Source organism: Bos indicus x Bos taurus, chromosome 27 (genome assembly GCF_003369695.1).
Source record: "Bos indicus x Bos taurus breed Angus x Brahman F1 hybrid chromosome 27, Bos_hybrid_MaternalHap_v2.0, whole genome shotgun sequence".
Taxonomy (NCBI): Eukaryota; Metazoa; Chordata; class Mammalia; order Artiodactyla; family Bovidae; genus Bos; species Bos indicus x Bos taurus.
In genome coordinates, this window is record NC_040102.1 from 14,248,377 (window position 1) to 14,271,258 (window position 22,882).

Genomic DNA, 22,882 nt, shown 5'->3' on the forward strand with positions numbered 1-22,882 from the left:
TCTCAGGGTGTAAAAGGTTCATGAAGAACATGGCAACACACATCCTGCTGCAGATAATATGTAAACATCTCAAATCAGTTCTGTTTAAAGAAAAAAAAAACAAATTTACAAATCCTGATTTTGTGTATTTCAAAGAAAAATTTTATTTGAAAAGAGCATCTTTATTCCATTATACTACTACTTTCAAAACATTTTTAGGGCACCTCGTTTGGAATGGCCTTTTGTTCCAGAAGCATATTCTTTTGAATTGCCTTAGCAATTTAGTGGTAGAAAATATTTGTATTTTGTTGATTGACTTGTTTTTTATTTACTTGAGTTTATGGTACAAAGTACACTGATCAGACAGGTCCTCAAATATTCTCATCAAGTTAGAAGATTCCCAAGCCCTCACTTTAGAGTTTAGAGCTGCGGGACCAGAACAAAGGGGAGTTACTTCTGAGTTTCCAAAGCTGGCAATAGCTCTCAGACCAACTAAAGAGGTGGTCTTGAGCTGGGCATGTTGATTGACATCTGAACTGAGACCATGAGGCTAGAGGGGAGAGAGGTGTGAGGGGAGGTGGGGGTTGGGGATAGTACAATAAAGTTCTCAGGGCCTCAAGGGTCATTCTACAGAGGGATGTTTTAACCACTGAAAGGGGAAGGTGTGCTGGTACAGATGACCTGTAGGTCGACTTAAAGAAAAATTAGCTATTGTGATACCCAGTGAGTTCTTCCCAGGGCCCACACTGAGAGAGGATGGTCATTACAGCCACCCAGCTACCCAGGTGGTGGAGAACACCCTCTTCCCATTCTCAGAGTCTTTTCCTCCAACAACATCTCAAATGATTATGCCCTGGAAAGAAAAGAGGGCAAGGGCTTTACCTTAGACACTTCCCCAGACAAGTGATAAGAACAGGCTGGTGCTGGAATCTTTCCCACAAAGCACTTACCTCTTGTTTTCCTTCCTCCTGGATGTCAAGCTGCTACTGCTCCCAGCTGAAGCGGCTCTTTGCTGTCCATGCTGTGGACACCTTTGCCACCAGATGTCTGCGGATTAAATCCACTGGGGAGTGGCTGCTGAACAGCGTTAACAATCTCACTTTGCCAACATCATTGGGTTACGATGAAGAGTTGTGCCTTATCACCAAGCAAGACATTGTGGGGAAGGTAAGGAAGTAAGTGTTAGTTGCTCAGTCACGTCCAACTCTTTGCGACCCCATGGACTGTAGCCCGCCAGTATCCTCCGTCCATGGGATTCTCCAGGCAAGAATACTGGAGTGGGTTACCATTTCCTAGCTTTTTGGTCATCACAGACTTCCTGGAGAAGACTGTTCTCATTAAAATAACCTCCAATGTTTTGTTCCATTCTGATAGTTAAGAGATGGCCATCACAAACACAGTACATGCTCTAAAATCCGACATGACCTATAAAAAGAATAAATCATTCAATCAATAAAATTGGCGAAATATCAGCAAAAAAAAAAAGACTTGTGATGTAATAACCAGTGGATGTCACACTAATGAAAAGGGAGAGGAGAGAGCCAGTTCTCTCTTTTGGACAAAGTTCATCTTAGGAGAGTCTGATAGCAGCCTAGCTCTCTAAATCTCCCTCCTTCCTTGAGAAGTCTTCGTATTGCACACAACCCTCTGCCTCCAGGAGGCAGCATTAGGGCATTGATTTCTCAGGGGATAAAAAACGCAGGAAACAGATAAACATGTCATTCATCAAACATGTACTGGGCATCTTATCTGCCAAACACCTAAGGAGTTTACATTGACTGGAGAATATTTGGAATGGTGCTAACAGGTTTCAGGAGCAAAGCTGCCTACTTCCAATTCTGCCAGTAGTTCAAGCTGCAACGACGTGATCCCTTCCAAATATGCCAGCTTTCATGTTTTTCTATTTCTCATTTCCAGCCCTTCTTCCTGTGATCAGCTCTCTCTTTAGATGGATGATAGTTTAGGAAATGCTCTGATCACTTCCAAGTGAAGCAAAAGAATGGTTACTATTCAGTTCAGTTCAGTCACTCAGTCGTGTCCGACTCTTTTTGACCCCATGAATTGCAGCATGCCAGGCCTCCCTGTCTATCACCAACTCCCAGAGTTCACTCAGACTCATGTCCATCGAGTTGGTGATGCCATCCAGCCATCTCATCCTCTGTCATCCCCTTCTCCTCCTGCCCCCAATCCCTCCCAGCATCAGAGTCTTTTCCAATGAGTCAACTCTTCACATGAGGTGGCCAAAGTACTGGAGTTTCAGCTTTAGCATCATTCCTTCCAAAGAAATCCCAGGGCTGATCTCCTTCAGAATGGACTGGTTGGATCTCCTTGCAGTCCAAGGGACTCTCAAGACTCTTCTCCAACACCACAGTTCAAAAGCATCAATTCTTCGGTGCTCAGCTTTCTTCACAGTCCAAATCTCACATCCATACATGACCACTGGAAAAACCATAGCCTTGACTATCCTTGTTTGAACAAACTCAAAAGATTCCAGACGGTACATGAAAGGCTTCTGTCTGCTTCTTCGATCACCCTGGCCTCATTCTCTTCTCTTCAGGACTTTAACACTTGCTGCATCCTTTCCCTGCAATGCCTATTATAAAGGCTCATTCTCATCCTTTGGGTCTTATCTCAAATATCCCTAACTCTTTTTATTTTTTCACTGGAGTGGGTTGCCATTTCCTTCTCCAGGGGATCTTCCTGACTCAGGGATCAAACCTGGGTCTCCTGCATTGCAAGCAGACTCCTTACCATCTGAGCGACCAGGGCATAAATATCACTAACTCTTAATAGAGTATCCCTTATCCTAAGGAATCACAGGTCCTTCTTTATCTTATTTTTTGCTTAGTCATTTTTTCCTTGACTAGTATGGAGGCTTCATGAGACCAGGCACCTTACTGTCTTGTTTATCAGCACCTGGCACTTAAGTAGGTGCTTGGTAATTTTTAAAATTGTAGTAAAATACACATAACACAGAATAAACCATTTTTAAGTGTACGGTTCGGTGGCATTAAGTACATTCATATTGTTGAGCTGACATCAATACCATCCATCTCCAGAACTTTGTCAGCCCCATGCCTTCTACCCCTGGCAACTATGGTATTCTACTTTCTGTGTTTATGAATTTGACTACTCTAGGTACTATTTGTGGAATTTCTCTATGTGAAAACCTATGTGTCCTTTTGTAACTTGCTTATTTCATTTAGCATGATACTTTCAAGTACTGTCCCTACTGTAGCACGTATCAGACTTGCCTACCTTTCCAAGACTTCCTTTTCCTTTCATTTATATGTACATATTGCACACTTTGTTCATCCATTCATCCATCGATGAACACTAGGAATTTCTTAATTAGAAATATAAATTAGGCTTAATTGAGTTTTAAAATCACAACTAGCTAACTAATGAACAATTAGTATGTGCTTAATTTTATAGCTAAAATCCCACTTGCAAAGCCAAGAAAGTAATAAGCATGAGCACTGAATTCTGATGGGGACAAGAAAAAAGGTAAGAATATATCACATGTTTTGGAAATATTCATAAGTCCTTTAGCATCAGACTACTTTTATTGTCAAAGAAGTGTTAACCCCTCAGTTGTGTCTGACTCATTGCAACTCCATGGACTGTAGCCCTCTAGGCTCTTCTGTCCATGGGGTTCTCCAGGCAAGGATACTGAAGTGGGTTGCCATTCCCTTCTCCAGGGGATCTTTCCGACCCAAGGATCAAACCTGGGTCTCCTGCACTGCAGGCATATTCTTTACTATCTGAGCCACCAGGAAAGCCCATTGATTGTCAAAACAGAATACAAATGCAATTTCATTCCATTTTCTTAATTTAAAAACAGCACCTAGAACAGCAGGCAATGCTTTATTAATTAACAGCAATCTTCTTAAAAAATTATTTTGTGCTACCTAGATAAAATTTCAGTTTCACAGTTATGAAGCCAAGATTAAAGGAAGAACTGAAAGAACAAGTTGCCTGAACATGAGGAAAATGTAATAGAGGAAAACAAAGAGAAATCTGGATTTTATTTATCTAATTACACCAAGGGGAAGTGGAAAATTGAAGAGGATCAGAATATGCCACCCCCAAATATGCCACTTTGGCATAAGCATTGTTTTGAGTTGAGGGCAACTGAGAAGCAGCAGATGCAAGAAAAACTCTCTGCTCTCCCCTTTCTGGCTAAAAGCTGAGCACAAGTTTACTTTTGTGAGGCTGTCACCCTCTCCTGGACCAGGAAGGGAAAAACAACTTTTGTCACGGGTGATGGAGATGGTGCCGAGATGAGTCCACATAAATAAAACCTTTCTCAGTAACCCATCTTCCATTACTGTCCTCCTGTATTTACTTTCCCACAACTTACCACCCACAGAAGTCCAAACCCCTTTCACTTTGCCTTGTCACTTCTCTAGGATTTAGCACCCATTGTTAAGATGGTATATAAGCCCCCTGCGTTTAATTGATTCTTTGGATATTCACTTTATATGAAGGTCTCCATGCATGTGAAAATATTAAAATCTTAACATCAAACAGACAATAAAGAAGGCTGAGGGCCAAAGAACTGATGCTTTCAAACTGTAGTTTTGGAGAAGGCTTGAGGGTTCCTGGGACTGCAAGGAGAGCAAACCAGTTAATCCTAAAGGAAATCAACCCTGAATATTCATTGGAAAGACTGATGCTGAAGCTGAAGTTTCAATACTTTGGCCACTTGATGTGAAGAGTCCACGCATTGGAAAAGACCCTGATGCTGGGAAAGATTGAGGGCAAAAGGAGAAGGGGGCGACAGAGGATGAGATGGTTGGATGGCATCACCAACTAAATGGACGAGATTGAGCAAACTCCAGGAGATAGTAAAGGACAGGGAAGCCTGGCATGATGCAGTTCATGGGATCATGAAGAGTCAGAAACGACTTATTGACTGAACAACATCAAACAAAATTTGTATGCCTTTTCTCCTGTGAGTGTGTCTTTTGTCAGTCTTATTCACAGGCCCCAGGCACAAAAATCTAAGATGAGTGTTTTCATCCTCTACATAATAATTTGAGAACTTAATCCACAAGGAATTTGCTCAATGAGTTTTCTTTTAATGAGGAAGGAACAGTGGTATAGTAGAAAGAACTTTGAAGTTAGATAAGCCTGGCTTGAAGTCTTGAATATACTGTTTAATATATGACCTTGGGCAAAGTATTTAAATTCTGTGCCTCAATTTCTGCATCTATAAAACAGATAAGACTGACTCAGTGTAGTTGTTGTGAGGGTTACGTAAGATGAAATATGTAAAATATTTTAATTTGTATCTGTGTTGTTAAAGATGGATGGGAAGAGCTAAGAGTTTAGGAAGCAGGATAGATGAAAAGCGAACCTTAAGCTTTTCTCTCTTTCTCAACTTCGGGCTAATATGGAAACATAGAGGGGGCCCATTGGGTTAGCTGGCAGTTTTGTGCAAAGAACTTTGCAACTGAAAGAGGTATTTGAGAAAAACCCAAGACCTCAAAGAGTACAACATAAAGCACAGAAGGGAAGCAGCTGCTGTGGGTATTGCTGAATGATTCACAGGAAGAAGGAAGAAAGGAAAGAAAAGAGACTGTCTGGCTGAATATCAATATGTAGCAAGAGCTTTTACCCGATAATTCTGCTTTAAGGGGCCTCTATTAAGGACATAATCCAAAATACATAAAAGCATACAGATGGTCATATCAGTCTTATGAGATAGAAAACCCCAAAACAACCTGAATGGCCAAAAATTATAATATTTTTATATGGTAGAATATTACTAGGACTTCCCAGGTGGGCCAGTGGCTAAGACTTTGCACTCCCCATGCAGGGGCCTGGGTTCTATCCCTGGTCAGGGAACTATATCCCAAATGCCACAACTAAAGTTTCCGAGTGCCACAACCAAGACCCAATGGAACCCCCCCCCAAAAAAAAAATTTAGTCATTATATACAAATGAGTATAAATAAATATTATCAGCTCAATTATGTAAAAAAAAAAAAACAAAGGAACAGGTGAAAAAAGACTGGAAGGACATATAAAAATAATGTTAAAAGTACTTTGGGTGGTAGATTGTGAATGTGGAAATTCAATGTATTTCTTTTTAGTGTTGCCTATTTTGAAAATTTCTACCCTTAATTAGTGTTATTTTAGATTTTGCTTTAATGTGAACCATTTTTAAAGTTTTTACTAAATTTGTTACAATATTGCTTCTGTTTCATGTTTTGTTTTTTTTGGCCTCAAGGCATGTGGTATCTCAGCTCAATTAGGCATCAAACCCTGACCCCCTGCAGTGGAAGATGAAGTCTTAACCATTGGATCACCAAGGAAGCCCCCAATGTCATGTCTATAACCTTCCCTCTCTAAAAACAAACAAACAAACATCAGCACCACAACAAAAAAAATTATTCAAAAACTATACACAGAAAAATATCTGTAGTGCAGGCGATCTTTGATATTGATTAAAAGGAGATCCAGTCCCTTCATGTTTCAGAATTGTAGGTGGCAAGATGGAACTTAAAGAGCCTCAGACCAGTGTTTCCTCCAGAGTAGGGGCATCTCTTCCCACTTCATAGGGAGAAAGCCCTCAAGAGAGAGTCTGCACACTTTCAACAGTAAATTGAGAGTCTCAATGGAAGCCTCAGAACTTTGTACTGTAAAGCATGGAAGAGAGAACCCTGGTGAGACTTTGGGGACTATAGTTCCCAATATTCCACATTACCATAAAAAGACCTCAACACAACTACTGGAGAACATTTGATCTGGAATAGGACCATGTGCGTATGTTTGATAACAAGAGATTTAAATCTGATTACTAAATCAGACAGCTTCCCATTTCCCGGTTACAGCAAGAGTTTAAGACTATGTTTTTATATCACAGGCGCTTTTGTCCTTCTGAGAAGGCAACTAGGAACAGATGACTGTACCACGGCTCAGACAATGTATTTTCCTCTTGCTGACATTTCACTGCAAATAACATTTTCCATGGTCCATTCCACAGGGACTTTTTTCTTTTTGGAGTTCCATGGTTCTTTGAGGTCAGAATTTTCGACAGTTATAGGCTCTGTGCCCCTCATCTGATTTGCAGGAAATATGTGAGTAACTTCAGGCCAAATGCCAAGGATACCAAGCTGATCCCAAAGTGTCAGCAAAGCTTCTTTCAATCCTACCTTCACAGGAGCTACTCATCTCTTCGTTTTTAAGATTTTCTAGGTGAGTCAGTTCAGAGAAGGCAATGGCAACCCACTCCAGTATTCTTGCCTGGAAAATCCCATGGACGGAGGGGCCTGGTGGGCTGCAGTCCATGGGGTTGCTAGGAGTAGGACACAACGGAGGGACTTCCCTTTCATTTTTCACTTTCATGCATTGGAGAAGGAAATGGCAACCCACTCCAGTGTTCTTGCCTGGAGAATCCTGGGGACGGGGGAGCCTGATGGGCTGCCGTCTATGGGGTTGCACAGAGTTGGACACGACTGAAGCGACTTAGCAGCGGCAGCAGCAGGTGAATCAGTTAATGAACTGTGTCTCCTTGGTTTATAAGCAAACATATTAGACCTTCTTGACAGTTCTCACTGAAATCACTCTCTCTTGACTTTCTGAATGACTCCACAGCACAGCTAAGTTTAAAGTAATCTTCACATAGCTTCTTTCCTGTTTTTAATCTTTAATGTGGATAAGGGGTCAAGACTCATATATTCACTCTGAAATTTTTGCATGGTGGTCTGTTTAGAATAAAACACATAAAGAATTCTTCTCTCAGCTAAAATGTTATATTCTAACATATATATGCATAGAAAATCTCTGGGAAGACTGGTAAGAAATTGGCTTTCTCTGGGAAAAGGGGTGGGGAGACAGGCATGAGACTGTACATACACAGTATATCCCTTTTTACTGTTTGGATTTATCATCTGCATGTATTTTTTAAAGATGTTTGAATAAATTTAAAAAATCATAAATGAAAGATAAGAAATCCTGCTTAAATTGACACTTATATCATGTTCTTGGTTGGGACGACTTATCGTTGTAAAACTGTTTAGCCCTCCCACAATTATCGATGAATGTACTGCAATTCCAATAAAATTCTAGCAAGATTTTTTACGGGAGTTTGACAAATGAAGGTCAAAATATCTACAAATAAATAAACCTCCACAAACTCCCTAATTTGAGAAAAAGGAGGGATTCACCTATCAAATATTAAGACGTGGTATTGAGCCAACAAAACTTAAAAACTGTACTTCAGGTAAGGGACAGACAAAACAAACAAGGAAACAGAATAGGAGTGTGCATGAGGGTTGAGTCAAGTCATAGGGGAAAAGAAGGATTATTTAATGGATCATGGTAAAATGGTTTGCTTCAAGAAGAAAAAAATAAAACTTTGTCTCTACCATACACCATATACAAAAATAAATCCCAGTTGGATTAAAGGTGTAAAAGATTAGAAAATATAAAAGAGAGGAAAGTTTCTTTAAGATTTCTTAAAACAAGCCTCTCAATTCACAAATGGATACATGAATACACCAAAAGTAGTTTTGTTTAAGTAGTTTTGTTCAAAGAAAACATACTGGCAATGTTTACACATAGCTAACAGACTGGTAAGAGATATTTATAGTATTTAAAATCAATAAGGGGAAAAATAGCTACAGAGAAATCATGCAAACCAGTAAGAAAAAACAGGAAACCCTACAGGAAAATGGTCAAAGAATTTTCATAAAGAGATTCTCAACCTCACCAGTAATTAAATCCAAAGTGAAACAGTTATGTGTTTGTTTTTACCCAGTAAACTGACCAAGATTAGGAAGTTGGATAGAACCAAGTGATGATGAGGATGTACAGAAGAAACACCCCAAATGTTGTTAACTGGTGTTAACTGAGTGTTAACTGGTGAAGCCCTTTCCAAGATCAATTCGGAAGTATTACATGAAAGTGATAAAGTCCACATGCTATTACCTAGTAATTTCATTCCTAGATATACACTAGAGAAAATTTTAAATGGTTCACAGGGTAACTTCACAAGTACTCACTGTTGTGTTGTTTGTGGTGGCAAGGCTGGCAGCAATTACTATTACCCAATAATGGAGAATACTAAACATTTCTCATAACTTGTAAAAATGCTAAATACATTGCAACAGTTAAGCAAATAAGTGTCACTTTAAGAAAAAGACTCTTCTCTAAAAATCTAAATTTATATAACAAACAACATGAGAATTTGTATTATTAAAATATTCTTTTAATTTATATCAGGATAATGGAAAAATTTTTATTAGAAACCAGAATACCTGACTCTACCATTCAGGAGCTATTTCACTTGGGGCTAGAATGTAGCCTAGATACTTAATCTATACAAGCCAGTTCCTTCATCTGTGAAATGCTGTCTGCTTCAGTGTCAGTGTGAAGAATAAGCATGAAAATATTTTGTGAAATATGAAATGTTATAAACAAAAACCTAAGGATTCATTAAAATTACCCTTTTGATGTAAAGTAGCAACTCCTTTAATATATTTTTAAATGGGTTTATAAGAACAGAATTTACACATGACTCAAAAGGAAATGTGCTATAATACAGAAAACTCTATTTCTGGGTTAGTTACTCCCAAGCACAGTAGGAGGTAGAATATATATATATTAAAACATTCTGGATAACGTAAAGACAGAATGAAAGTAGGCTATGGGAAGCTCCTATTTTCTCTTTAGAATAAACTCATTACTTCTTGAACAATTTTTAGAGTTCCATTTTAATTGATTAATTTTAGCAAAACTTTTAGGATTTGTGTGTGTTTGTGTGTGTGTGTGTGTGTGTGTGGTGAGTGGTTGTCCTAGGGTTTACAATACACATCCTTAACTTTTCGGTGTTTCCTAAAAGATATTTACTTATTTATTTAGCTGTGTTGGGTCTTAGTTGCCACAACTCATGTAGGATCTTAGTACCCAGACCAGGGATCAATCCTGCATCCCCTGCATTGCATGGCAAACTCTTAACCACTGGACCACTGGGGAAGTCCTAACTATCCAGTGTTTTTAATGTTGTAGCCACATAAAATAGAACACTAAAAATTGCATGCCTCATTCTTTTCCTTCTAGAACCCTACATGTTAGATCTTTTGGTATTATCTTATATAATAGGTCCCTGAGGTACTGCTCATTATTTCATTTTATAGCAATTTTCCTCTCAGACCTTCAGAGTGAATAATTTCTATTGATCTGTTGTCAAATTCGCAAATACCTCCTTCTGTTCTTAAGGTTATGCAGTGTAAATTTTATTTCAGACATTATACTTTTCAGTACCATAGTTACCGTTCAGTTCTTTTAAAATTTCTTTACTGTTCTGAGATTTTCCGTATTTTCATTCATTACAAGTGTGCTTTGAGTCCTGAGCATAGTTGTGACAGCTACTTTGAAATCCTTGTGCTGAATTCCAACAACTGATTCACTGTGGGGCTAATTCACCACTGAACTAGGTTTAGAGGGTACATTTGCCTACTTCTCTGCATGTCTAGTAGTTTTAGATACTATCCTGGACGTAGAGAATGATGTACTTTAGAGCTCTCACTTCTGTTATGTTCTCTAAAGAGCAGCAATGTCTTTTTGTCTTCGTATACAGTGGACTTGACTGAACTCAAGTCGGTGCAGTGTTCTTGGGTTTATCTGGGCTGCTTGGAGTCCACCTTGCATTTGGGTAGTTTAGGAGTTAGCTAGAGACTTGGGCAGTTTCTACACAGACTTTAAGGCTCCCTCTCTGTGGCGTTCCTCTTTCTGGGATTTCTCCTCCACTTTCCATTTTTTGTTGTTTTAATTGCCTCTTTTTCATCTCTTTGGTGAGGCAAGGATTCCCAACCTAGGGTTATGGCAAAGGCCTGACACATGACACCAAGCACTAGTCATGAGACTGATGGCAGTTTACAGTCAGTCACACGTACTCAGAGCCTGGGGGAGGATACCAGACACCATTTAGGGCTTGCAGGGATGTACCCGGTCCTCAAAACAAGAAGGGTTGTTTGGCTACAGGACCTTTTAGGACCATGGGAGCAGAGTGGGGAAGGGAACTTGGTGTTAGGCCATTTGTAGCCTTCCTGTTTCTGCCCAATGTCAAAGCAGCACATGATATTAACTCTAGGCCCTGTGTCACACTGTGGTTGTGCTGGAACCCACTCTCTGGCTCTTCAAGCCAGTACATCTGCAAGTTTCCAAGTTTACATCATCCTACAGAACTGGGTGCTGCAGGCTAAAAGACATAAAAATAGGAAACTTCTGAGTGCCATTTCATTCTTTTAAGTATTGACTTCCCTCCAGAATTTGCCTTCTTTTGCTTGCTCTCCAGTGCCTCTTGGTATTTTTAAAATATCTTATCCAGAATTTATAGCTGTTATTTGCAGAAGAGTGATTTGATGGGAGCTCTCTGGTTAATACCAGAAGCAGAACTTTTGAAGTTCATTCTTAATCTTTGGCTGAAAGCAGTTTAACTAAATAGCTGAAGAAATGACCAGATACAATTTATTGATTATAAAAGGAATTGGGTGGAGTCTTTGGAACAATAATAGTAAAGCATATTAACTCATAGCTGTAATTAATAACTGTAGGGCTCAAAAAGTATCATCCCATAAGATATGTACATTTTGATTTAGTACAAATTTTGATTCCACACAAATAATTCCAAGTTCAGTTGGACTCAGCACTCATCAGATAAAATCCAAGAAAAAAAATGTGTTTTATTTCATATTTTTTTACATACTGCTATAATAGATATGAAGGGGAAAAAGCCATTATTTGACAACATAGTCCCATATTTCTTCTTGAATATGCACCATCTTCCATAAACCATGATTGACTTCTACCAATTTTCTCTTATGCTGCCTTGCTTCTACATTTATTCCTAATTTGATTTTATTTATACTTATTCTTATAAGCATTTTCCTAACACTCTATATTCGTTCTTCTGTATCCCTACAAGACTATAAATGTCTCCTGGACATGGATCAAAGATTTGATTCTGTTTAAATCCATATACATCACATACTTGCGTATGTCAATTATTCTTTTTTCAGTGAATCCTATCAAGACTTGAATGGATAAATTGGGTTTTAAATTTCTTCAGAACTCCGGATGTGGCTGTTGTCTTTGGTGAGCCCAGAACCACTTACAAGAGTCAATGGCAGATTACGAACACGGCTAAGACTTCTTATGGCAAAGGATAGAGAGCAAAGTAACCGGAAAAGATGTGCTGGGAAGTCCAGAGAAGTTACTACAGGCTTCCAATGTCCTTGGTCTGAAGCTGCAAAGAATCCTCTCTCTCTCTCTAGCGGCAAACTACAGGCATATTTAAGTACCTCTACCTGTGGAAGCCCATTTGAGTCTCAGGGTCCAAGATTTTTATGGGGAGCTGTTAAAATACACACATTATGCAGTACAATCAGCTACAGCAGCTGAGACTCAGGTCCCCAGCCGTGAGACCAGGTGGCCGTGTTGCGCAAAGGAACCTGACAAGCCAGTATGGCGTGTTCCATTTCTCCGGGTTCACCACAAAATCGTCACTAACATAAAAAACATTCCACAGGCCAAATTCCCAGGGCCTGCCAGGTCAGTCATGGTTTCCTTGGAGACATGCAAGAAATAAGCAACCAGACCCGCTGCAGAAACTTTTTCTCCCAAGGGTCTGTACGTCCTTGCTATCCCTTATTACCAACTCCCAGCTTACTGACAGAAGTAATACGAAGCTAGCTAAGTCCTGGCATGTGGGAAAATGTTTTTAAGACTATTGCACATCTAAATCATTTCCTCTAGTCTCTCTATCTACCCTTTCCAACACGTTCCCAGACTCCAATTTCTACAGTGGGCTGTTCTTTACAAACAAGTAGGCTACATTTAGGAAGCAACAGTTAATGCTGTTTGGAAGAAACACACGTGCTCAGTCGTGTCTGATGCTTTGCAACCCCATGGTCTGTAGCCCTACAGGCTCCTCTGTCCATGGGATTTCCCAGGCAAGAATACTGGAGTGGGTAGCCATGCCCTTCTCCAGGGGATCTTCCCAACCTAGGGATCAAACTTGGGGTCTCCTACATTGCAGGCAGATTCTTTACCATTTGAGCCACCAGGGAAGCCTACTAACCCCAACTGATATTACCTCCTGGAAATTTTCTATATCTAGCTCCTTCATTTCCTATAACCTCACTTCCTTGTTAATTACTCCTTCCTGGCTTCTCCGTCTCTCTCTTCCCAGGTCATTATTCATTACAGAAGTGCTGTCAGCCCCATTCTTTCTAGAAAGCAACACATCACACACCGAAGAATAGTTTCTGAAAAAGATCCCTTACGTGAGGTATCATAACCACTCAAGTCACTATATTCAGTTGTTTTCCTGTGTGTTATATATGTAACACATATAATATCAATTTTATTAAAAAATTAATTGATTCCTATCCCAAACTGAAAAATACGCCCAGTGGGATGGAATCTATTTCTTGGAACCCTTTGAACCATGGAACAGAAATAAGAATAACTGCTTCCTGTACCTCATCCTCTCTTTGCTTTATGACATCTGGACTCTTCTCCCAATCTTTTTCCTTTTTCAGCTGCTATATTCAGAGTCCTCTTCATTAGGTACTTCAGCTTAAATTTCAATCATGTAAAGACCACAGCTCAGTAAGGGACAGCAGGGACGGACTCCTTCTGCGGTAGACACGGTTCATAGGTCCCTTCTGTGGTTGTAGGCACAACTTATATGTGGCATGAACACAGAACATCAGCCTGAATATGAACTTTCAAACATTTAACTCATAACAATGATAACCTAAGGTATTCAAGTAAGATTGCACAAAAATTAAGAAAGCTCTTAACAAGTTGAGGGCTATACTGAATGAGGAAAAAGCTAACAGAACTTCTCCTAAACTGCTAAAAAAAACTTTACACACAAAAAAAATGTACTTCTGAGTGAAAACTGTCTAGATCAGTTTCTAAAGGGTGATGTCTTCAAATCTTCAAACTTACTAATTGTGGTATTTCTTAATGTATGCAAAGTACAGACATTACCAGCAATAGTAGCAGAAAAATCCTCATTAAAAGTGAACTGAAGCTAAACACTATGTGCTCCTTTCCCAGTGAGTAGTATACATATACATTTTGTTGTTGTAGGATGCACGGAAATCTTTTTGCTTCTCTCATATTAAAAATAAAGTTTATATTTTGTTAAAGCAATAAATATATTTAAAAAATCAAATGTGTGAAATAATATATGTGAAAACAATGCTCCCTCTGACTCCAGATCCCCAGGCTCTAAAGCCAAGGCAACTATTATTATAGATTAACACTGGACTATTCTTCCAGAGATACTTAATGTGAATAGTAAATAGTAATAATTCTAAAGCTAACATCAAGGAACTATATTCAGTATCCTTTAATAAACCATAATGGAAAAGAATATGAAAAAGAGTGTATATGTATAACTGAATCACTTTTCTGTAGAACAGAAATTAATATAGCACTGTAAATCAGCTATACTTCAGTAAAATAAATTTAAAATAATAATAAAGCTAACATCATGTAAGGAAGTCAGTAGGCTCTTTTGAAATTATTTTTGAATCAACATGCCACTTTTCAAAGATTACATTAGATAGGCTATTAGTCCAACCCTGAATTACAACTGTATTTTTTGTTATACATAAGTGTTATGAATAGCTCCTACAGATATAATTTAAATGTCATGATCCCTAAATCTTAATTCTCATGTTATAACCACTACCATGAATGGCTCAAATAATCATTCCTTTCTCTGATTCTTCTATTTTCCCTATAACAGAAAGTTTTTCAGCCTCTAATACTTTCCACATAAATTTCCCCCCATATCTTTTATATCTTTGTTCTTTTAATCTAATTCTAGTATTTACTTTCAGCAGATAACAGGAAAAAATATTTCTACTGTCACTTCAGGCATTTCTTCAAGGTTGTCTCCCTGATGATGTCATTTCCATGACCAAAGGGTATTATGCTAAAGGATCTGGAATGTACACCAGAGTTAGAACATGCAAAAGATGCCACACCTCAGCTGCAGGTAGGTAATGAAGAACACAATCTTGTGTTTTCTCCAGCAGAATGGAAAAAATGAGGGCAGTCTAGAAGACAAAAGAAAATGAGATAAATTATTTGTTAAATAAATATTTCCAAAATGTGGCTATTTTATAGAACTAGCCCATTTAAAAACACTTGTAGCAAAATAAGGTTATAATTTTCCAGAAACATATATACTGAGTAAATCCAGATACACTGGTTTCCATAGATTAAAGAATCAAGAGAACCCCAATTCATGGAAATAAATTAGATAAGCAATTTTTTAAAATCTGTTACCCTCAGAGGCTAAATCAATATTCACTGAAATGCTGGATTAAATTAACCAAGCCAAGAGCAATTAATGAAACAATAGCTCCAATAAAGCCTCATTAAGTAATCAATTAGAATCATTACAAGGAACAAAAGATTTAGCAGAAAGCTCCTGGCCAGTAGCGTGAAAGTGAAGTCGCTCAGTTGCATCCAACTCTTTGTGACCCCATGGACTGGAGCCTACCAGGCTCCTCCGTCCATGGAATTTTCCAGGCAAGAGTACTGGAATGGGTTGCCATTTCCTTCTCCAAGGGATTTTCCTGAGCCAGGGATTGAACCCGGGTCTCCTGCATTGCAGGCAGATACTTTACCATCTGAGCCACCTGGGAAGCTCGGCCAGTAGCATAAGTTTTATTTTTAAAAGACCATTTTTATTTTAACCAGAGCTGAAGGCATGAGGCATTTGCCCTTGAAAATAAGTAACAGTCTAAAGGAATATAGGAGGATTTCTCATAATTTTGATTTTGTGATTATTTGGATAATTACCATTCAGGAAATTCTAATTTTCCTTTAGAGGTGATTTTGTCAAATTCGCTGCAAGATTTCTCAGAAAAAGTAATTTTATAATATCCCAAGTTCTTAATTTCCCCCCCCTCTATGGGTACTGTTCTCCTTTCCAGTGATTATGAGCCAAGATTAACTAATATTTGTTTTACTCTTAAATTTTTAGGTGTATACTTATTTCATGTATCGCAGTATGACCTTGGGCAAGTTACTTAACTTATCTGGGTCCCCATATTGAAGTGAAGTAAAGTGAAAGTCGCTCAGTTGTGTCCAACTCTTTGCAACCCCATGGACTAGCCCATGGAATTCTCCAGGCCAGAATACTGGAGTGGGCAGCCTTTCCCTTCTCCAGGGGATCTTCCCAACCCAGGGATCAAACCCAGGTCTCCCGCATTGCAGGTGGATTCTTTACCAGCTGAGCCACAAGGGAAGCCCGTGATCCCCATATTATCACCTGTAAAAAGAAGTTAGTCTAGAGTTGATCTTTAACAGAGATTCTCAACCTCTTCACCATCTTTCCCTACAGACATTGTTAGGGGAACCATTGACTGAAACTGCCTGCCCTGGCCAGGCCAGATAGTAGCCATTTGCATGAGTTATCTTAAACAGGAGGTCCTACAAAGGAAGGCAGAACTAACAAGCTACCACCAACCCGAAGAATTCAGAAAAGTTCTAAAGCAGAGAAGAGAAGCCAGTCCCTGTCCTACCAACCTCCCAGAATCCTCCTTGCTGGAATCCATCTTGGCTGAGCAATGCTCACACACCCAGGGAGGACCCAGAGTCAGAATGATTGGCCAGAGACAACCGGGAAGCTAATCCTATCACCATAAGATCCAAGACTGTGGGCCATGCACGTAGCAGAGCTGTTCTCCTGGGTTCCCTTCCCCCTTTGCTCTCCACTTGGGCCCCCCTTCCCAATAAATCCTCTTGCTTTGTCAGCATGTGTCTCCTTGGACAATTCATCTCCCAGTGTTAGACAGAGCCCACTCTCAGGACCTGGAAGGGGTGCCCCTTTCTGCAACAACACAATGGTTACGATGAATTAACATCAGTAGTGGTTCACCCAGCTACTGGGTGAGGGCACCTGTTGCCTGTCCTGTCTTCCTTTAGGGGACATCACTGATCTAAGATTAGTGTTAACTATACAAGTCTGTGGAGAAGGAAATGGCATCCCACTCCAGTATTCTTACCTGGAAAATGGGGTTGCAAAGAGTCAGACATGACTGAATGACTTTTACTTATATAAGTCTATAGTGATCAGATTAAAAATGACCATCTGAAATTGTGTAACCTTGAGAGCAATTTTTTTGTTTTTCCTTCATTCAACCTATATTTACTCAGCACTGTGCAGGGCTCTGAGACAACAGGCACAGTTCTTGAATAAAATCATCTTTTTTGAAGTACTTAGTAAAAAAGAAAAAAAACATAATTTAAAGAGGGTTAAGCCTATGCTACCATGGCTTTCAATACATTACCTCTTCACCACACTTCTTTGTCCATTTGATGAAATTAATAGGAGAATCTCTACACCAGATTAAGCATAGCATATGTCAAGCACTGCCCCAAGCTTTAATCTCAAACTTGCAAAAGTAAGAGGTCAAAACTTCAGTTTACAGATTTTGGCTACTCTATGATTCTAGGCTATTGTTGGGTTTATTGCATATCTGCAAAAACATTTTAAGGTACGGTACCACTCACTGAGATAAAGGGGTATGGATGAGGACAAAATGTGCTGGCATCTCTTTTACCACACTTATGGATCAAGCTATTTCATTATTTGTACAGGTTAAATGATTTACACCTGCAATATCAACCATTTAATTTTGGACAGATTTACTAAGTTTCCCCAGCAAAATTAGGCCAGAGTTTCAATTCTGAACATGAATATAAATCTCTCTTCCCTAAATTTTAAACCCTTTCCCCTGCTTTTAGGAAACATAATTGCATAATTCAAACTCCTTCAATACTGTGACCTAGTTCCCCCTCCTGGTGTTATAAATGGCTTGTGTAACTATGGTAACCATCCAGGGAATACTGAATGTTTTTCTGGTCAGCAATATGCAAAGTATACCATATGTTTTATTTTTCTCTCTGGGATAACCAAAGTGGATAATACATGCTTGCTTTTCTTCTTAGTTATGGGAATGACATTTTATCATACTGAATTTTCTATGACGATAGACCAAGTCATTCACAGTAGCTCCGTTAAAAGGTTTTAGGATCGTCTCTTGCTGCTAGTGGTCATTCTAATTGCTGCACAGCACGATAACCCACAGCAGGATTGATTGTGTACACCAGTCTGTGCTGTCTACCTCATAAACATACAGGATAACAATACTAACATTAGCAATATTCCATCCTGAGAATCTGGTATTTTCTTAACTTCGTCCTTTAGTCCTAGATAAAGTGTTTCCTTAAAGCAAAAAACTAAAATGGAATCATCTTGGGGGTCTACTTAGATACCAAGAAGACTCATTTCCAGTTTTTAGTGATTTCATATGTCTTCTTTTTTGCTCTGTTTTCCTACAATTAAGGTGCGCTCTCGTGCTCTGCCGTGACTGACTCTTTGTGATCCCATGGACTGTGTAGCCTGCCAGATTCCTCTGTCCATGGGATTCTCCAGGTAAGCATACTGGAGCTGGGTTGCCATTTCCTCCTCCAGGGCATCTTCCTGACTCAAGGATTGAAACTCCATCTCCTGTATCTCCTGCATTGGCAGGTGGATTCTTTACCACTGAGCCACCTGGGAAGCCCCACAATTAAGGTATGCTACTTACATAATAAAGCAATCAAAAATGCTTTAAAATTGAGCTCACTGGAGATGTAGATTCTTAGTATTTGCGCTTATTGTTGTTGCCTATTGTACTAATGAACTGATTTCAAGTTTTAGGTTTTTTCAATATAATTAAAATGCTTCATTTGGACTTCTAGGACAAATTATACTCTAAAACAAATGCCTAGATTTTTAGAAGATTTATTTGCAATAGATGTAATTACATTTCTACAGGGGGCTATCAATTAGTAAACTTTCAATATGAAGATTTTGTTTAAAAGTGATTTCTTTGAATTTCACTATATTTTACATAATGCTTTCCAACAATCCAAACATCTTTAGAAAAACACTGCTATCTGCTTCACTGAATTAAATAGGGAATTAACTGCCTCTTAGTGGTTAGAATGGAGAAGGCAATGGCACCCCACTCCAGTACTCTTGCCTGGAAAATCCCATGGACAGAGCCTGGTAGGCTGCAGTCCATGGGGTCTCGAAGAGTTGGACACGATTGAGCGACTTCACTTTCACTTTTCACTTTCATGCATTGGAGAAGGAAATGGCAACCCACTCCAGTGTTCTTGCCTGGAGAATCCCAGGGACAGCAGAGCCTGGTGGACTGCCATCTATGGGGTCGCACAGAGTCAGACACGACTGAAGTGACTTAGCTTAGCTTTAGTGGTTTAGAAAAGGCCTCAGTAGCCAAATGCAGTGTGGAACAACTGTGCCAAGTACACTCATCAAACAAACCAAGTGTGAAAAGGCATCAATTAGACAATAGGGAAATTTCAATTGTCTGGATATTAAATGATAGGTAACTTTTGAATGTGATAATGATGTTGTAGATTGTGTTCATATTTAAAGTATTTATGGAGAAAAATCATAATAATGCATAAAGGATAAGGGAGTGAAATATTATGGGCCATATATTGATAAATGTTCAAGCTGGTGAATGGTATATTTGGATTTATTGTACTATTACCTCTACTTTTGTGTGTGCTTGAAATTTTTCAAAGTTTTTAAAAATATTAAAAAGTAGAAAAAAAGAAAAGGATTTCAAATTTAATTGGCCTGACTCAAGCAGTAGCTGAGTTTTCTCAAGAGGTGTCTTTAGGAAACCTTCAGCACTGCTTGCTAGTTAAAGTTTTCCATCAGTTTGCAGAGAGTTGTTGTTTTTTTTTAAGAAGAGTTGTGTGTGTTTAGTTGCTCAATGGTGTTTTTAGTTGCTCAGTGTGTGTTTAGTTGCACCTTTTTGAGACTCCGTGGATTGCAGCCCACCAGGCTCCCTGTCCACGGGATTTTCCAGGCAAGAATACTGGAGTGGGTTGCCATTTCCTTCTCCAGGGGATCTTCTTGGCCCTGGGATTTGAACCTGTGCATCCCCTGCATTGGCAGGTGGGTTCTTTACCACTGTACCACCTGGGAACCCGCCTTCATAGTTTGAAGGGGCCTCCCGAATACCCTGCCAACCCTTTACAATATAAATAAGGGCCTCCAGGGACCTCTTGGGCTTCCCCTGTGGCTCAGCTGGTAAAGAATCCACCTGCAATGCAGGAGACCTGGGTTCAATCCCTGGGTTGGGAAGATCCCCTGGAGAAGGGAAGGGGTACCCATTCCAATATTCTGGCCTAGAGAATTCCTCATGGACTGTATAGTTCATGGGGTGGCAAAGAGTCTGACAGGACTGAGCAACTTTCACTTTCACTTTTTTCCAGGGACCTCTTAAAAATTTCCTACCAGGAACCTCTTACAGTAACAGATTTATAAATTAATGTTAACATCAGACAGTTCTACTAATTTGAAGGTGTCAGTAACTTATCTTTTTTAAGGTTACTTTTGTACTTTTTCACTTTCATACTGAAAAGCAAATAAGATGTCTTTTTTCTTTACTCATACAATTAAACGTCACCAATTAACTTCTATATTTTGGAGAATTGGGGACTTTTAAATATTGCATTTAGCAGGGTAAAGGAAAAGGCCCCAAATTTCCAGTTCAGTGACTATTGAGAAGAAAAGGACATGATAAATAACCAAGGTCAAGGGCTGAGTTTGGGGAGTACAGTGATTTTTTTTTCATCTCCCCCCACGCTCTGCTTTCACAACTATGGTAGGAATAAACGTTGATTATCTTTTATAAATCAGCATAGCAAGAAAGCACATCTCCAACAATTCACATACACACATATATTACCGTATCAGAGTGTTCTTTATAGGTTTAGAGCAACACAAGCTGAAAAGTCATTATTTAGATTTTTTGCTTCTTTTCAGCCTGTTCAATAGAATTGTGAAAGGTGAAACTAATGTTTTCATTTCCATATTCATCCTTCCTTCCTCGCATGCTGTTCATAGTTCCTGGAGGGAGTGCTTTAGGTATTATGAATCATTGCTTTCTCTCTCTCACTTCCAGTTTCTAACAATGTGTCATACCGGCCTGCAAATCACTTCTTAGGCTGAATAAAACCTATAGGCGCATTTTGTGTCAAATCTGAATCAGTAAATTATAGGGCATCTTGTATTATTTGGGGCCTTCATTAAAAACTGGCTGATTTAAATATATTAGTACACAAATTAGCAGAATTTAAGAAAAAGGTGATTAAAATTCAATTCTTAGCGGTGACTTTTTTGACAAGACCTGGCCACTTAATCTGAAAGACTTCCAGAATGACAACAAGAAAATCCCTAGGCAGTTCTCAAAAATATCAACACAATACACTGTACTGCCTAGGTTGATTTAATATTCGAGTGATCAAAACCTTGAAGCCTCACAGCACAAACACACGACAGTTTCTGAGTCCTGAGCCATGTTATCTTGTTCCCAAGACTCAAATTTCCAAGAGTGCTTTTTTTTCGGTTTGAAACTTAAAATATCCTCCAGATAAAGGTCTAGATTGCTCTTTGCATGTCAGTGGTTATGTACTATTAACAGCTGTTTCAAAAGGGCTCTAAATAGGTCACCAGACAGGTGGCCCACCACTGCGAACCAACTGCATGTAAGGAGAAATTCAAATTTATCGCCCATTCAGGTTTTCTTTTTAATGCAGAGGTACTACTCACAATAGTGCTTGTTTACACAGGCAATTGTTAAAGTTCCCCATGTATTTGTTCTCTTTACACCCATTTCTTTGAAAAAATACACGCTGTTATATATACACCGAGTCCATACGGAATTCAAATCAACTCCTCTGCTGGGCATTTCATTTAACACCAGACAGAAATTTAAACCGTGAGTGCCGATCACGTAAGACGAGGTAAGTGCCTGACTTCTCATTAGGTTTATCCCGGCGTCTCCATCACCCCTTCAAGCTGGGCCCACAGTGGTTTTGTTTTAGGTCGAAATGTTAAGTTGACCGTGCCCCTATCGCCGCCAGGAAGCCGTCACCTCCGATGTTTCAAGTTTAAACGTTCTGATCCCCGAGGGTAAAACATTAAAAACAAAAACAAAACAAAAAAAAAAAACGTTGTCTGTTGGACAAACAGGTACAGGGCAGAGTCTGCCTAAAATAAACGCGAGTCTTCAAAAGTTGGAGGGCGGACCAAACCTGCAGGTCCTGGGGCGGCGGGAGACCCCCCGCAAGGCCGGGCGCAGGACGAAGCCGAGAGGGAAGATCCCAAAGGCGGGCGGCCTAAGGCAGAAAGAGACGCAGGAGGCCGCGGGGGCGCCACCGCCTACCTCCGCGATCGGCCCCCGGTGCGCCAGGAGCCTGAAGGCCGCGGTGGGAGGAGGTCGGGGCCCGAGCGCGGCGCCGGCCCGGCGGGCACACCGCCGCCGCCGCCGCCGCCAAGCATGCCCGAGAGCCGCCGCCGCCGCGTCGTCCCCGCAGGCCGCCCTCAGGGTCGCGGCGGGAAGCGGCCGCCCGCTGCGGCTTTCTGAGGCTCTCCAGGGGCAGCGCTAGGCCGCACCTGATGGGGGCGGGGGCGGGGCGGAAAGTCGGTAACACCAGGCCGAGGGAGCGGGACCCAGCTTCCCTCTCCCTGAGGGAAGGGCGGAAGGAAGGCAGTCGCCCGCCCTCGCGCTACAGTCCCATTCAGACACTGAGCGGAGAGGCGGCGGGGCCGTGCTGCCCCTTTAAGAGGAGGCGGGGCGCAGCCTGCCGTTTGGCCGCCCTCCGCACCCTCCCCCCGCCCGGGCCGAGAGTTGACAGACCAATCGCCCGGGTGGCGGAGGGAAGGCGGGAGAATGCGAACCCTGCGGTAGGGCGGTAGGGGCGGGCCCCCGGGCCTCCTCTAGAGGGAGCCCTGCGCAGGCGCAGAGGCGGCCGCAGCCGGAGGGGCG

The 22,882-nt window shown here is 40.4% G+C and overlaps 1 long non-coding RNA gene across 1 annotated transcript; it reads right to left on the reverse strand.

Annotated features, from left to right (window-relative positions):
* Positions 1 to 123: 123 nt before the first annotated feature.
* On the reverse strand, positions 124 to 22,804 carry LOC113884823. Its single transcript, XR_003509022.1, has 4 exons — positions 21,664 to 22,804; positions 14,999 to 15,070; positions 930 to 1,404; positions 124 to 832 (listed from the first exon to the last, which is right to left on the reverse strand). It is a non-coding gene; the product is annotated as an uncharacterized LOC113884823 (long non-coding RNA).
* Positions 22,805 to 22,882: the final 78 nt, after the last annotated feature.